Below are 15,765 nucleotides of genomic sequence, written 5' to 3' on the forward strand. Positions count from 1 at the left end.
GTCAACAAAAATTCTGAAATTGAAAGAGGCGTTCCTAGACTTGTGATAAATTATAAGCCCTTAAATAAAGCCTTAAAATGGATTAGGTACCCCATACCTAATAAAAAGGATTTGCTCCAAAAATTGTGTTCTGCTGTATATATATATATATATATATATATATATATATATATAATTCTAATAAATCATGAATTATTTTAGGACTTTTTGACATTAAAAAAGTTTGGTATTGAAATTAAATTTTATTTCATTGCTAATATAGATAGTATTTAAGGGAAAGAATAAATTTGTCCAAAGAAAAAAATTGTAATTCTTTTTCCTATCAAATTTTATGTCAAACCAAACAATGAAATTTAATTTTACTATTCTCCTTCACTCATTTCTTCTCCCTTCCCTTCCATTCCACTCTTTTCCTCTCTTCCCCTTTCTTTAAACCAAACATCCTTTGGTTAAATAGATTTTACAATTAATGAAATAAATCTCATAAATTAATAATATTAAAATTATTTTATATAATCTTGAAAAAAATTTAAATATTTAAATATTTATTTTAACATTATGTTTCTATTTATTATAATTTTTTAATGTAATACAAGATAGTAAAATATTAAAATATTTTTTAAATATAGAAATTATTTTAAAAAGTATAAATTGTTACATTTATTTTAATATTATATTTGTATTTACTCTAAAAAATTGGAGTCATTTTTTTTGAGTAAATAAAACTAAAGGGTATTAGAGTCAACAAGGGATCTTGGCATCCTTTATTGAAAACTCGAGGGTCTTGGAGATACAGGTGTCATTTTCCCCACAAACAATAGAACGTGGTAAAATATTTACTTAGATTTTTGTTCCTCTCATTGAGAGCTTTATATATATATTTGTTATACATTCGAATTTGACTTCATTTCCTAAAAATATTCTACTTCAACATATTAAATTACATTTCAAGGATAAAAACATCTTTTCAAATAAATTCACTAACGGATTCCTTGTTAACAGCAAAGTGTAAAAATAGTATTTTACAAATTTAGTTTATAAAAATGGTAGATTTCAAAGTATTGTAATATTTTTTTCTTTTTACCATAGAAATGATATATGCACCCTTCATTAACACCCCCAAGTTTCCAAAAAGGGACACCGAGAACTTCTTTTGATCATTATGCACTTTACCTCTATTATCCCAAAAAAATGACTTTAATTTTTTTTTATAAATGCTAATATTATATAAATAGTGTAATCTATGCAAAAGACTAGCAATATTAGAATATTTTAATAAATTTAAAAATGTAAATTATTATATTTATTTTAATAATATATTTTTATTTGTTATAGATTTTAAATAAAAATTCGCATTAAATACATTTTACAAGTAAAAAAAACTCACATACTAATAACATTGAAATTATTATTTTACATAATATTCAAGATAATTTAAATTTTAATACATTTATTTTAATATTATGATTCTATTTATTATAAAATTTACATTAATATAACAAAATATATCTAGTAGATTGTAAAATATTAAAATATTTTTAGACATTAATTTTTTTAAAATGTACATATTATTACATTTATTTTAATGTTATATTCCATTTATTATAAAACATTAGAGTTAAGTTTTTGAAGATAATAGAGATAAAGGGAATTATGGTTAAAATGGGGTCTTGGTATCCCTTTTTGAAAACTTGGAGCGTTGACAACTATTTTTACAAACTTTAGTGGTGTAGATGTCTTTTTCCCTTTACCATCTGCAGGAGGGAAAATGGTAATTTTCCTTTAACCTTTTGTAAAGCATAAATTGAAACTAGATTTCACTTGTTATAAAAGTAGATATCTAATATCTTCTTAGTATTTGATAAATAAAATTTTGATCAAGTGTTGATGTGATTTTCTTGGTAATAAGAATCTTAACTATGTAATGATATAAATACACATGTAGTACAAGATAATTAAAAGATAATCTAAAGAAATCTATCTAAATTCACAAAGCTTTCTTTCCTTTAGCAAGTTGTATATTTCAATTTTACTTTATAAAAAAGAAATTGATATTTGTAATTTATTTTTATCTTTCGGGTAAATTTTCATTTAGGCACTAGCGCATTGGTTAATAATTCAGATAAAACTCTAAATTTAAAAATTACTCAAAACATAATTGTTGGATCCAACTTCTCAAGGCTAAAAAATATTTTTTATCTAAGACATGTAACTTAACATTTAAATCAAATCCAACATGCAGCAGCAAGTAAAGTAAAGAGTAAGTAAGTAGCTTTTAAATGAAATAGATATGTAATAAAGATGATTTTAACCACAAGGGCCAACTAATGGTGCGTTTGGATTTAAATGAAAATATAAGTGGTCGAGTGTTGTGCCGCTGCCCTGAATGCACCCTAAGTAATTGGCTTAAATTTCCAAAAAGTTAAAGAAACATTTAGTTTTAGCTTTTTAACTTACACCATAAACCGAGCATTATATTATACAAGATATTTAGGATTTTACTTAATTATATATATTATAATTAAGCAGGCGTTTGATATTTTATTTGAAATCGGAATAAATATATATGACTTTGAACAGTTTGTAATGTAGTATTGAAACCATTTATTTTTCAAAGTTTGTTTGAACTTTTATTATATAGAAGATAAATACCCCCAAATACTAGCTTGCCCATTGAGTAAAATACATACCTTCGGGCTGTACAAGGCCCTAGGCATTGGGCATAATTTTGATTTCTAAAGAAAGTTGAACTATTGGCACCCCCTAATATCCTCATAAAACCCCCATTTTTTTTTTCAGTTATATTTATTTTATTTCAAAAAATTTCTTCTTTTTTTAATACACTTCTAATTTTTTATTTTGTTAAAACTCAAGGTCTTATTATGCTATTTTTCTTTTATTTTGTAGTCTTATTGTTACCGGACACACAAATTAAAAATTTTTTGGGTGATCAAAATTTTCAATGTTTATCATTGGCTTAAATTACATATATTCTAAATTTTAATTTGAAAAGCAATTTTAAGCATAAAATATATTAAATAAATAAGAAATATGAAAAGAATAATGAATTATTCTAAATTTGTACAATTTATCTTAGTTAAATAGGAAGAAACAAGTAGAAAATTAAAAAAAAAAGAAAAGGATTGCTTATGTTTTCTTTTTTCTTTTTTTTTTAGGGGGGGGGGGGGGGATTTATGTATGCTTAATTCTTATTTGTCCTTCACTATTATTTTTTTAGAGGTGAGATTTTATAATGACTATAAAGGACTACCAACAACTTCACTCTTTTTAAGAGAATAGTGATGTTTGACCTCCACAACTTATCTCACTAACCCCTATTTTTCTCATTTTAACTTAAAATATCTAAAATAATTATTAAAATATACTTAGTAAAATAGTGTTTATTTTCAAAAAGTGCCCATTTTTTCCTCCCTGCCTTCTCTCATTCTCCGCCACTTTCCTTCATTTCCTCCCCTGCCAAACGCCCACCACAACAAATGATTTTCTAAATTAAAGATTGAAAATTGGCGCGTTTGCTTGCCAAGACAATACCGACACCAACAATCCAACAACTCAGCAATCTTTCTCCAAGGTTTCTAATATTTTCGGCGGTTTTATTTCCCCTGCTTTTTGTTTGCAATTTGTATTGATTTATTTATTTTAGTGAGTTAATATTTGCACTAGTGTCTACATTATATTATGAAAAGTCATATTCTCAGTTCCGAGACCATTGTTGGCCAACACTAGAATTGAAATTAAGTTTGGAGCTGCAGAATTAAACTTATATGAACAAGGGTACTTTTGGAAATGATTAGAGATAATTAATTATTGAGTGGTTGAAATATATTTAGGGGTCACATATCATTATTCTTTTCAGCCACATCAAACATTACTTTATTTTTTCCGCCCCCAAAAGATGATCCGATTAATTACTTGACTTTTATCTTACTTTTTCAAAGTATTATTCTGGTTGTTTAATAATTCTATAAAGTCGCCCCCAAAAACTAATAATTCTATAAAGTCGCTCTCATCCAAATCAATTCTCGTAATTGTGACAAGAGGCGCATGATGAACACAGCCCGTGAAATCTCTAGCAAATCGGACGTTGCCTTATCATTAACTCATATTACGGGCGAAAACACAATCGCAATTATCGATCTGATAAGATCAAGCATTTTTATCACCGTACGAATTGTCATCTTGCCAAAACCTATATATATAAATTACAAGATGATTATTGTCGTATGTAATTATCTATCTCGCTTTTGCTTTAGACGTGGAAAATCTTTTTCCACTTTTGATTTGACTTGAGCGGTTGTTTTGTGAATAAAACAAAACAAAACAAATAAAAAAAAAAGAAATGAATAATTGTCGGCCATCTCTCAACCATAATTAGCATCGCGTCTCAATGTATCAACATGAAATATAATTTCGAGCGGTATCGGCAAACTCAGAGAAAATGATAAACACATTGTCTTATTTTCAGTATTTTACAAGGCCCAACGTGGTTCAATATGCAACATGAATTGCAGTCCGCAGAAAATTTAGAGCTAGAAAAATGGTGTTCCGCCATATTCAAAATATAATTCTCTGAAATCGTTCTCATAATCCAAATCAGTCTTCGCATAAGATGCAAACAATAGTAATAAGACACGAGATAAAATGCCCTTAAAGTCTAGACCGCATAATTGTATCAAAAAGAAAAAAAAAGACTAGACCGCATAATCGGACGATGCTTTATCAGTCAGTCCTATTGTGCGGAGAAAACACAATAAACGGACCAGTCATATTGTCAAATGAATGATCCAAGTAGATTACCATTAGAAATAACAAGAAATCATGCGTGAATTTTCCGTGCTTTTGGGACTAAACAGTCGATTTAGAAAAGAGCAAATTAAAGTAAACCAGTTGATGTGTGAAATTATAGAAAATTGGATAATTCAGATGAATTTGACAAGAAAATTATGACGGTCTTCTAAAATCTATATGCACCATAGAATGCAACGATTTCTAATCCTTTGTGGCATGATTATTTAAAGGGAAAAAGACACCTGTATCTTCAAGGTTTGAGAAAATGGTCATAAAAATCTGTAAATTTAAAAAAAAAGGACATCAAGACTATTTTTTATCCATAAAACTCTTTAACTATAGTAATTAAAAAATTGACTTTAAAGGTTTTTAATTAACACAAATTTAATATAAATAATATAATCTGTCTAGTAGACTAATAATATTAAATTATTTTTTATATTTAAAATAATATTAAAATTTTAAATTATTATATTTATTTTAATAATATATTTGTAATGTTTTAAAGATTTTAAATAAATTTTTGGGTTAAATAGATTTTACAATTAAAAAAATCTCCCTATTAGCAATATTAGAATTAAACTTTACATAATATTCAAAATAATTTTAGTTTTAATTTATTTATTTTAATATTATGTTTCTATCTTATTAAAAATTGCTTTTATATAATAAAATAGGTCTAATAGGTTGAAAAATATTAAAATATTTTTAAATATTAAAATTATTTTGAAATGTATATATTATTACATTTATTTTAATTCCATATTTCCATTTATTATTAAATTTTAGAGTTATTTTTTTGGGATTTATAGAGTTGAGGGACATTATGGTCTAAAAGGAGTTATGGTGTTCCTTATTGAAAATTGAAGGTCTTTTGTGACTATTTTCCTAAATCTTGAGGGTATATATGTCTTTTTTTCTTATTTAGAAGTTCCATATCTCAAGTAATTTAGTTTTCATAAAGAAGATCTGTTGTGAATGGTTTTATTTTTTTTTATTTTCTGGGATGAAACTTGGGTCTCTAATATACTTCTTATCCACTCAAGTTACAAGAAAAAAGGCCTTTATGTGACCGTCGTCTTGCCATCACAAGAAAGAGGTCTTCCAATTTTAGTTAGATTTTAATTTTTTAATTAACCGTTACATACCAAATATAAACCATAAGGAAAAATAACAACTTCTGAATTATTTTAGTTTAATTATTAGAGATAGAAAATTTTTGTACGAAGGGTCCAGATTCCATCTTTATATTTCTAGTTACCCTTACCGTCCATCTTTATATTGCAAAGGTCATCTTTATACCCGAGTTTATGAAATTAGCATGTTTACACCTTGCCCTTGTATTTGTTACTGAATTTATGTAAATAGACGATTTTTCCCTTGTAATGTAATTTGGTATTATGACATAGGATTTTTTTGGTACTGTCAAATAGCTCAAATGATATCGATTTGGTCATATAATATATTTTGTTGAACCTTTCAGCCAGAGGAATATAACTAAGTACAAATGTCTGTCGAATTCTGTCATTTATTACATCAAAAATCTATTCGAATTCTTTTTTAGATATTCAAACAATTTTTTGAGGCGCAAACAAGGGAATAGGACATATACAAGGTTTGGGGAAATGCATGGCTATGTAGATCCTCAAGTTTTCAATAAGAGACATCAAGACTCTCTTTTAATTATACCATTTATAAATAATAATTGCAAGTATGAGCTTCCTTAACATCCCTCCTCAAGCTCAATGGCCTGTTGATGACATTGAGCTTGGATCAGAAGTAGTTGAAGTTAAGAAATGACAAAGGCTTTGTAAGAACATCAGCAACTTGTTCTTCAGTAGGAATGTATCTCACATCCAACTCATTTCTAAGCACTTTGTCTCTAATGTAGTGAACATCTAATTCAATATGCTTAGACTTATAGTGAAGAATATAATTCCGAGCTAATTTTCAGCACTCTGATTGTCACATCAAAGAATTGGAATTGGTAATTGCACAATATTAAACTCTGACAGTAAGAATTGTAATCAGGACAGTTCTGAGATTGCTTAAAATATAGTCCTATATTCACTCTCACTACTTGACTTAGCCACAATAGCTTACTTTTTAGACGACCAAGAAATCAAATTATTATCAAGGTAAATACAGTAAGCTCAAATAGATTTTCGATCATCAACATTACATGCCCAGTCAGCATTAAAGTAGCATGTTAAACCAATATATTCAAGTGTTCCCTCCTTTTGAAGATATAGACCATGGGTGATTGTAACTTGAAGATACTTGAGAACTTTTTTGTATTGCAACCAATGATAAAGTGTAAGATTACTGAGATACTAACTAAATTTATGTGCAGAGTAAGCAATGTCAGGTCTAGTGAGAATCAAATATTAGACCCCCAACAATGCTTCTATAGAGTGCTGTGTTGTGCAAATTTTATTGAACTCGCAAGCGCACGAATCTATTGTAGAATAGACTAATGGTGACGAGTGTCGATCCCACGAGTAGGTGGATTTTAATTGTGTGTAGAATTAATTTTGTAAATGGGTGGTTGGATTTGTGGTGAAAATGGTTTGGATTATCCTAAACTTGGAATTGAAATGACGAGAATAAATTCTAAAATTGGAATTGAAATGACGAGAATAAATTGAAGAGAAATCTATTGAGATGACGTACTTGGGTATCTAGATCCGTATCAACATGCATCATAGGCTAAATAACCCTTATTAATGCCAATTAAATCATGAGGGAGGAATCCACACCTCATGAACCACGCTATAATCAATATGGTGATAAGGGCTTATCGTGCCAAATAATAATAACCTTGTATTAGGGAGCCGGTGAAACCAAGGCGGTACTAAACAAGATTATTATTATTTGTCTACGAGAAGTCAAAACATCCACAAAAACTAGAGGGGAAGAGAAAATAAATTTATCAAATAAAGCCCATGACACATGTTGAGACTTCACCTTCAACCCAAGCTTGAAAGAAAATTAGCTACTCATAATTGAACTAGGGGCAAAATGAGAATTTATTAAAATACGTAGAAAATACAAGATGGAGAAGGAATTACAAAACATGGAGTCCAAAAATGAATTCAGAGATATCAAATTAGGGGGGGGGGGGGAGGAGGCCCCCTTTTTATAGATACATTGAGTAAATCGTGGCCATCAGATTAAAAATAGTTTGAACGCTCAGGATTGTGCTACGTCATCAGTCAACAGTATGCGGTTTAACCACGCGGGTGAATAGTAACACGGTTTGACCCGGGTGAACAGTGACGCAGTTTGGTTGAAAATAATCTTGTATGATGCATGTTCCGTACGCGAGATTTTTGGTCCACTGATATGCTGCCACGTCACTATCAACAGTACATAAGAATTTTAGTCCAACAAGATTGTGACACCTCATCAGTCAATGCCACATCATCGGTCAATGCCACGTCATCGATCCGTCTATGTGAACAGTGTCGTGAACAGTACCGTACACGTGAATAGTACCGTACATGTGAACAGTGCCATTTTTTCTTTTATGCTCCTCCTAAGGTTTTCGACCGTCCTGAGTTCAAAAATGATGTCTGTTTTGCTGTCTGATCTCTCGTTTACTATGAAATGACCATGATGCCCCTAAAATACATAAAATACTTAATTAAAATAAAACACACAATTAAATTACAAGAAGCTTAAATACATAAAAGTAAGAGTTGTTAGTAAGACGTGAAATGTAAAATGACGATTTTCTCCTTTATAAATATACATTTTCTAACACTCAACACACCTCTCAACCAGCTTATTGATAGTCCCTAGCATATAAAGCGAAAACAAAATTCACATCCAAAATGATTTTTTTTTTAAACACTCTTGTTTATTCAATCAGACTAATGATAACAATCAAATAAAAGTATAAGCATTATCTCAAGTCTAAAGAAACATCACACCCACATCAACCATCCACATGAATCAGCCTAGTAGATTTGTTATAGCTACCTTCAAGAATGACATGTCAAACCCCAAAATCTCACTGGAAGTAGTGACACTCTCACAAAGAAATTAAACCCAATAAAAATAGTCACTGCAATGAATGGTAATTGAGAGAAAAAAAAAGAAATGATATCACATGCTCTCACCAAGATGAAAGAAATATGCCCTCAGCTTAGAAATAATATGATCTCAAGTCAAACAAAAATGCTAGTCAACCCACTTTATTTATCTTTTTTTTCTCTCTTTTTTTTATTTTTTATTATGCATCACTACATCTTTTTAGACCATATAATTAGCTTCTACTTCAGATTATAGTTCCCTAAAATCAAGAAGGACTTTTATTAGGACGTAGCGTAGGTTAGGGACATGGCTAGCAAAGAAGGGAAATAAGGAAAACAAAGTGTATGTTTGAAAAAAATGCAGAGAAATTTTTTTGTTTTGGAAGTTGCAAGGTGGATTTCACCTATTATTGTTATTTTTTTTCTTTTTTTTAAACAATTTTTTTTTGCTTTTTTTTTTGGTGTAACTTTACTATACAAAATATTTATTTACATTTTTCTCAAACATAAATAGGTGATGGAACTTGTAAGATATTGGGTAATACTCAAAATCGGAGTGGGTCAAGATGATAAGTTTGACAAAGAAAAGTTTTTATTTTTTTTATTTTTTTATTTTTTTAAAGGCTCAAAAGGGTTAACTATGGATATTTAATAAAAGGGATGACTAGAAAGGCTCAAACGGATCAAAGATGGGATTTCCATTGTCTTTTAGGGCTCTAAATAATCTTCCATATCTACTAGTTAGATGGGCCTCCAAATGTAGCTACACACATTTTTTTTAATTTTACAAATATTTTTTTTTTAAGGTTAACTCAAAAGAAATCTAGAGATCGTGTATAAAATAATAAACTGCTAAGCTGTATAAAGAATGGGCAAAAGGGTTACTTTCTAACACAACTTAAAAGTAATTTTTTAACTCCCAAGTATAAGAGTGTCTTGTTGTATTATAACTCGGTGAGTCCGAGGTCGATCCACAGAGAAAAGATTTAATTAGTTTATTTTATTTTATCTATAAATTGAAATTAAAACTTGAATATAAACAACTTAATTTAAATGAAACTATGGAATTGAACTAGTTAGGGTTATGGATCCACTCTTAGAAATAAATAAAACTTAATAAATTCTTTTTGCCAATTTGTTTTAGATTTATTACCCAAAAGATTAATTAAACAAATTATTATTATTTTCCCTTTAATTTTATGATGGATTAAGTATTTGTTGTGCCAAAATTTAATTTGTCTACAATAAGTCAAAATACCATTTCACCATGCCTTATATTAAGATCTTAAGAATTTATTGTGCCAAATTCATTTGTTTGTCTACAATAAATCAAAATTTCAAAATATAAAACATGTATAAAATTTAAATACAAAATAATTTAATTTTTAAAATTAAAAATAGAATTTGATTAAATCATATTTATTTCCTAAGAGTTTCACCTTCCCCTAACTAATATTATTTAGTTAAGCATAATTAAAATAAAAAGAAGTAGTAAAATTGAATTACTTATAATTAAAAGAAATAAAAACAACTAAAATTGGAAATAAAACTAATTTTATTAATGAAAATAATTATACAAAATATTAAAAACACACTTGGAAATTAAGATTACAAGGAGATGGAGCAAATTTGAGAAGAAGATAGTTGTAGAGAGATGATTAAAACATAAAAATGAGGCTCTATTTATAGAAAAATAAATTCATAATCCAGTGCTTTGCGGTCCATCATAGGCTTCATGCATGTGCTCTTCACAACCCTTAGATCAAGATCCAATGGCTGGTCAAACTTCAAAAGTCAACATCACACATGGCATCATTTGACTCGTCCGATTTGCTCAAAGAACGGTTGAGATTTGGCGTGTTAATGGGTGGATCGGGTCGACTCGAATACAAAGATTCGGATCCTCCAACTTGCTTCACCAACCATTGCCACGTGGCACATTCATGGCCATTGAATCATGAACGGCTGAGAGTTAGTCAAGATTGCCAGCTATCCCATGCACTCATATCTATTGTAAGCTCATTTAATCATTCAATCAGTGCTTGGTCAACAGAAAAAGTCAACTTTTTTACACAAGCCCAATTTTAAGCCGATCTTGACTGATCTTAAGGTTTTCGGACCTCCGGAATCCAAATTTGACCTCTGTTTATCTGTTTGGAGCCTCGAAATACGTGAAATTAATATTTTTCCTAATAAACACATAAAAATACACAAAATTAAATATATTTAAAACATAATTAATAATTCATAATATATTACATAAACGCAAATATAAATTATAACATAAGCATAAAATAACATATTATCGCTTGATAATTAAACAATTTTTAATACTAATCACACACCCCAACCAGCTTATTGCTAGCCCTTTAGCAATTAAAGCTTTATATTAAATTAAGATTTATAAAATTCACATGCAAGTTAATAGTTGTTCATCTATCCTCTAAATTACCAAATAAATGAACTCTCCCAAATTCCTTTACCACATTGATGTTCACTCATTATCCAGAATATCATCAAACCTTCTTTTGTGCTCAAGTAATTAACACAATACTAATGGGGCTTCATTAAAAGAAAAACAACATTTTCGTTCCAAAATTCATTAGAAATTATATCTTTAGACAATAGATTATTCACACATTTGTTTTTAAAATATTACATTTCTAACCCGTGTAGCGAGCTTTAGGTCAGTGACTCCCAGACCAGTTGGCCTTAGGGCACTAGGTGTTGAAGCACCCCTTCAGACTTAATTACTTAGGTTTCTAATAAACAAACAATATATCTATTACCCATGTAGCGAGCTTTAGGGCAGTGACTCCCAGACCAGTTGACCTTAGGGCACTAGGTGTTGAAACACCCCTATGGACTTAATTACTCGGGTTTCTAGATATAACAAAATTAAAAACATTTTTTTCTTCTTTTTTTTGTTGTTTTTTTTTCAATATACACTTTCTACTACCTTAGATACTATTCCTAATAAATCAAAAGAACTAAATGCTGTAAAATTTTAACTTACAACCCACTAGTATGTGTCATAATGTGTGTGTGAAGAATGATTCAATAATACCTGTTAAATGAGTAAACAATTAAATAACTTAATAACCAAGTGGAGAGTTCACAAATTTGAGTAATTCAAAGAAAAGGGAACAAAAACAACTTACTATGAATCTCAAAATCAAAATATAATACAATAAGATTATTAGGATGCGTCTCAAAAGTCGTGACTCTTTACACAGCAATCCTAGACAAAAACAAAATTTTTTTTTAAACAAAGAAAAGAAAAGAGAAAAGAGAAAAACCACACACATATTTAAAAACATACGTTAATTATCCACACCCCACAACCTAATCTAAACATTATCTTAGCATTTTATAATTTTACAAATATGCAAAAAAATAAAAATAAAAGAGAATAATAAAAGAAGAAGAAGAAAAAGAGATCTCACCCGAACTTGATGCAGAAGCTTAAAAGCGAATAACAAAGATGAAGAAAAAGTCAAATTTTTTGTTTTTTGTTTTTTTTTTACAACACCTTTAAGATTAAGAAGATGCGTTTCTAGAGGAACTACATTCCCTATATCCTGCCATCTTCGACTCAAATTTGTCCTAAGTTAGTCTTCACAGAAAAAAAAAAATTTTTGTTTTTGTTTTTTGTTTTTTATTTTTTGTAAAGACATCACCAAGACTAAGACATTCCACAATTATCAACTATTCCCTCCCCCCAACCTGAAAAAGACATTGTCCTTAATGTTTTAAAAGGAAAGAGAAAGAGTTTAGAAGACAGCACATAAATACTGCAACAAAAAATATTTATAGACGGAGAGTTAAATCTAAATCGCACTTCTTATTACGGCTACTATTACCGCTACCATCATCAGTCGACCAATTCAGTGCAAAAGTCTTTGGATCTGGCTCCGGTGTATAAGCTTGTAAAAGATCAAGTAACTCATTAGCAGTAGAAGCACAGATAAAGAGTGTTTTTTTTTTTACAGAATATGGAATAAAATGATTCTTTATTGCATGGTTAATAAAAGTTAGCAAGCCGTCATAAAAATTATTAACATTTAACAAACCGATAGATTTTTGATGAATGTTCAAGTGGGCCCAAGATGCAAATGTAATTAGTACCTCAAAAGTTGCAAGATCTCATGGCAAGAAAATAAAAGCATCAGCATGATTCATCATTTTAGATATTCTCTCTTGCATACTTGATACCACTAATTCTTCTCCAATTGGTGGGCCAGACATGCACACTAGCGGTTTCATGGTTTTGGGATAATGCCGAGTACTTGGCTTCCTCTGGTAAAAACAGCTTCTGAGATAAGTCTTGATAACCCTCGTTCACCTCCTCCATATACAAGATGCAGTTCCCTCTCTGCTATGACACGACCAAGATCTACAGCTGCCTGAACGAACTCTTTGTACTTTCCATAGTGAAACCCAGAAAGCACACAAATGTTTTTGAATTGTTTACTCGAAGATGCTGCCATTAGATTAATTTTTCAAAAACAAGTTGTGAATGTTTGAAAAAAGAGCTCATATTTAAAGATCTTGGTGACATAAATAATGAGAAACAGCTGTAAATGGGTTGGCAATATTTGTCAAATGACGAGTAAAGCTCGTGGCTCAATAATTCAAAAACAAACAGTAAAAAGAAAATAATGATTAGAAAAAGCAAACAGTAAAAAAAAACAAATATTTATTAAATACAAAATCACATCACTAAATGCAATAATGCAAATGATAAAATAATAGTAAAGTAAAATAACAATGAAGTCAAAGGATATTTACTGGTAGTTGTGATTGTGGCTCACATCTTCCTCTGGTTTTACGTCCAGTAACGGCTTGAACGCCATCTATGGGTCGAGGATCGGCTTCCCATCCAGTTTTCTTATAAACTAGCAACCAGGGTCTTTTTGAGTCAGATTCCCAAGATTTAATTGTGCACTTTGTTTTTGGAATAGTATCCACAAATTGTAAATCTCACATTGCACAAATCCGCTTCGATGCGTCTCAAGAGATCGTAAGATATCATCCAACGATTCTTTACTCATGCCATCTTTAACGAATTTAATTTTATCTTCACGAGTATCAGAAACCATTCTTAAAGATTTACAATCCGGTCGTTTGCAACCAAGTCTTACACATTTATGACATTTTGAGCCAAGTCGTTTAGCTCTCCTTTTCTTAGCAAACGTACTTTTACCAAAACCAGGCATGTAAGAAACAAATGGACCAGAAAACTCACCTCCTAATCGGACCTTTGCTTCAATTAACCAACGAATGTCAGAAGGAATGCCATTGATCATTAACAAACGCAGTTGTTCACAACGAGCTTTGTAAATTTTCCTGAGGGCATTCTGAGGGAGAGAGGGAAAATGCTTATGGAGTTTATGTTGTATTTCTTCCATGTTTGATTTTGGGGTTCAGTTATTGTGGGAAACTGAAGATACCGACTTAAGAAGTCACGGAGTACCGTTATCCACCATTTATATGGGAAAATAAATCAAAACACACCAAAATCAAATATGCAAAATCAAATCAAGCGTGAAAGCGAGCAAAAAGAAGCACACAATATAAAAGGAAAATGAACTTACATTCGTCCTCTCATTGAGTTAACCTCAAGCTCCATTTGAAATTCATATATGCCACTCTCTACTGTTCTGAGTTGTCCCTCTAGATTCTCAACATAGGACACGAATTCTGGTGGTTGTAGATCCCAAAGTGGATGTGATTTATAGCTTTGTATCAGGCCTCTTAAGTGAAATTTTATACGCAGAAATCTTTTAAGATGTGCGAATAGGAATTTTCTCATTGAGGTGCTCATGATGTAAAATGAAAATTGATGAGAGAATGTACAACTGTCAAACAAACACGCTTACACAAGAAAAACAATGTTAAAAAAAAAAACTATGTACAGTGCATCAATCTAGAGAAAAAAAAAATCAAACAATTAAACGGTAAAATAATAGTAAAACAAAACAAAAAAAAATCATTAAAGACTTAATCAAGAACTGGTGGGTCACCCAAATTAATTTCGGTGTCCTCGTCACGTGAGTGATGTTCCAGATATGGTTTTAATCTTTGACCATTAACTTTAAATGTGACACCATTATTTGGATTCTCAATTTCTATGGCCCTATATGAATATACATTTTTTACAACAAATGGGCCACTCCATTTTGACTTTAACTTTTCTGGAAATAAATGAAGACGAGAATTATAAAGCAACACTTTTTGACCAATCTCAAATGTTTTTCGAAAAATTCTTTTATCATGAAATGCTTTTGTTCTTGCCTTAATAAATCTTGAATTTTCATATGCATCATTCCTTAATTCCTCAATTTCATTCAATTGCAATTTTCGCACATTACCAGCATCATCCAAATTTGAATTAAAAGCTTTAATAGCCCAAAGTGATTTATGTTCAAGTTCAACAGGTAAATGACAAGGTTTACCATAAACTAATCGATAGGGTGACATTTCTAATGACGTTTTAAATGTAGTACGGTAAGCCCAAAGTGCATAATTAAGTCTAAGAGACCAATCTTTTCGGTTTGAGTTAACCATTTTTTCCAAAATTTGTTTTATCTCCCTATTTGCTAATTCAACTTGACCATTTGTTTGAGGATGATAAGAGGTAGTAATTTTATGTGTAATTCCATATTTCTTCATTAAAGACTCAAAGGACTTATTACAAAAATGCTTACCTTCATCACTGATAATGGCTTGAGGGATTCCAAATCGACTTAAAATGTTTTCTCTTAAAAATTTAATCACAGTTTTACTATCATTATTTCAGCAAGAAATTGCTTCAATCCATTTTGAGACATAATCAACTGCAACTAATATATACACAAATCCAAAAGATGATGGAAATGGACCCATGAAATCAATTCCCCAGCAGTCAAATATTTCA

The sequence above is a fragment of the Citrus sinensis genome, chromosome 3 (assembly GCF_022201045.2).
Source record: "Citrus sinensis cultivar Valencia sweet orange chromosome 3, DVS_A1.0, whole genome shotgun sequence".
NCBI classification, from domain to species: domain Eukaryota; kingdom Viridiplantae; phylum Streptophyta; class Magnoliopsida; order Sapindales; family Rutaceae; genus Citrus; species Citrus sinensis.